Raw genomic sequence first — 2,944 nt, 5'->3', positions numbered from 1 at the left:
ATTATTGGTAAATTTAGAATGTGCCCAATTCACCTTTCAAGATCAACTAATCATTCAAGCAATACTGGTAGGCTATGAATTTAAACATTTCATTTGTTATGCATGATCCTATGAAGCATGTACTATATGCACTAACCGCGTACTAGTAAGGGTAGAAATGATCATGCACATTACAATAATACCTTTGCTATGTTGGAGTAGAGGATAGTCACATAGATTCCAATTTATTACTCCAATAGCAATGTGAAGTCCAATTATAAGCTTGGTGAAGACCAATAGATACCATTTTGAATTCCATTCTTCACCTATATGAAATGAATACCACTTATGATCAAGTGCACTATCTTGTTGTGGTTAGCTTGTTTCATCTTTTGATCAATGCTTGCATGAGAGAATTATTTGGAATACCACTTGAATTGCCATGACTAGCTCTCTTTTGGGTGTTGCTTGCTTTTCTTGATTAACCCTTTTGATTGCTTCAACTAAGAATCTCAAATGTCCCTCGGATCACCACTTTCATGTTAGCCTTCAAAGTACCACACTTGGTTTACCTACACATAGGCGGCAAGCCCCTACACTAAGGAGAAGTGACCTCTCTCCAAGAACCATTCTTGACACTCACTTGAAATAACTTGATTGATTGATCCAAGTGATGGACTTAACTTGATGAGTAACCTTGATTCCTTCTTTAAGTCCTTTCATTTCTACTTGTTTAAGTCCTTTTCTTTCTACCAAATAATTTCCAATAGCACTAGAACTTAAACTTCATCTTCATCTTAAGTTTGATCTTGATCTTCCAATTTGGGTACCGAATGTGTGCAAAGTACACTCCACAATCAAACGGCCTTGTACTCTTTGCTTGTCATGCTTCTAGATCATCTCAAAACCAAACTTAGGTGCCTCAAACACTTATAAACATGTTTCCAACTTGAGGACCTTTCAATCAAAGTGACTTCAAATAAATCCAATAATTGTCACTTTTCTGGCAGATTTTGTACTCTTCAAAGAAAAATGCATACCTCCCAAAGTACAAATCCAAATACCACAAAATTTGGTGGAGATGTGCTTCACTAAGTTATCTAGCATATGTAAATATTTGAGCTTTATTTGACTTCTATATTGCTACCAGATTTCGATTATTCCACCACCGCTACATACTGAAAACTGCTGCACTATAGCTAACAAGATCTACTCCCAAACTAAAGCATTTCTTATCCAATTCTCATGAAATTTGTACAGCATATTATACCATAAGTCTAGAGCATGTACACCAATTTGTATGCCAATCCAATAAGTTTTGATCACTCATACATGGCTATGATCACAGCTAGCTCAGATTCTCAATTATAGGACAGATTTCAACTATTGAGCTATACTTCATCAAATATGAATCAAACTTGAAACCAACTTTTTTTAAATACTTTCACAAGACATAAATCCATTCAATCCACTCTCATTAATTTATCCAACACAAATTAATCCAAACTTGATTACTAAGCAATTATCCATTCAATCATCTTATAGCAAGCAATATTGCATATTTATCCAATTCAATCAACTCATATGCACCCAAATGAAATGATCAACAAAAGATATACCTTGGTTAGCTCATGATCCACCAACTAGCAAGCTTCAACTCTATTATTTGCAAGCCATCAAATATATCCAATGAATCACCAACAACTTGAATTATAGCACTTGTATAATGTAGCATATTTGGACTTCACTCAATTATCATGGCATTGGGTTTGGATGTGCACTAGGCTTCATATCTTGACTCAACATATGATGATCAATATGAAATCAATTGAATCAAGTCTCCAATGCTGATGGTACCTACAATCAATCATCCACTTTTTGATGGTACCCAAACAAGTTTGGGTCCTCTCAAGTTAGGAGCAACATACTTAGGCAAAGCCTTAGTATGAGTAGCGGGGTGTTTTGCAATAGCAACCATAGAGGTACCATTACCTTCCTTCCTAAGCATAGAATCATCATCAATTAAAATAGGCTTAAGAGTGTTACCTAGGGGACATGAATGTGCCATGTGTCCCCTTTCCAATCATGAGTAGCACTTTCTTTTTTATTGAGCCTTCTCTTCATTGCTCATGTGGTGCTTCCCATTGCCTTGCCTCTCATGGATTGATTGAGCCTTCTTCTCAAGCTTGGTAGGACACTTAGAGGCAAAGTGTCTCATATTTCCACACTTTAAGCACTTGATGTGAGCATAGACTTTGTTCTCATCTTGTGTCTTGCCCATCATCTTGGCATCTTGAGTTTGCATTGGATGCCTTGCCTTTCCACCCCTTCTTGTTTTCTTCTTCTTCGTCATCAAGTCACCACCATCTTCATGATAGATCTTGACTTGCTCTTGGGGTGTCTTCTCTTTCTCAACTTGTGGCTTTGGTTGAGGCTCTTCTAGTTGCTTCACCAGTTGCTTGGTTGGGCACATTGAGGTAAGATGACCCCAAGTGCGGCACTTGAAGCACTTTACATGCTTTAGCCTCTCTTCTTCCTTCATCTTCTTGAGCTTCTCAATGTTTGGGCAACCATTTGCAAGGTGTCCCACTTCATGACACCGATAGCACATGGTATGAGAGAGCTTTCTTTGTTGTAGCTTCTTCATCTTTCTTTCTCTCTTTCTTTTGCCCTTTGACATCTTCTTCTTGAAGCCAAGGCCACACTTGTCACCATAGTTTCTTTGAGTTTTCAACATGTGCTCAAAGGTGACTTTTGAGTTGTAGCACATCTCTAACTTGTTGCTCAAATTCTTCACTTCATTTTTGAGCTCATTGTTCTCCTTCAAAAGGTTAGTCTCACAAGACATAGAAGTAGAACAAGCATCTATATGTGAAGAACATGGCATTTCTAATAAATCATCACAAGAGGTGGATACATGCTTCTTGCCTACATCACAAGGGTCAGCAACAATATGCAATTTATC

Source organism: Miscanthus floridulus, chromosome 11 (assembly GCF_019320115.1).
Source record: "Miscanthus floridulus cultivar M001 chromosome 11, ASM1932011v1, whole genome shotgun sequence".
In the NCBI taxonomy this organism is placed as follows: Eukaryota; Viridiplantae; Streptophyta; class Magnoliopsida; order Poales; family Poaceae; genus Miscanthus; species Miscanthus floridulus.
The sequence above is the reverse complement of the archived record's forward strand: the minus strand, read 5'-3'. Positions refer to the sequence as shown.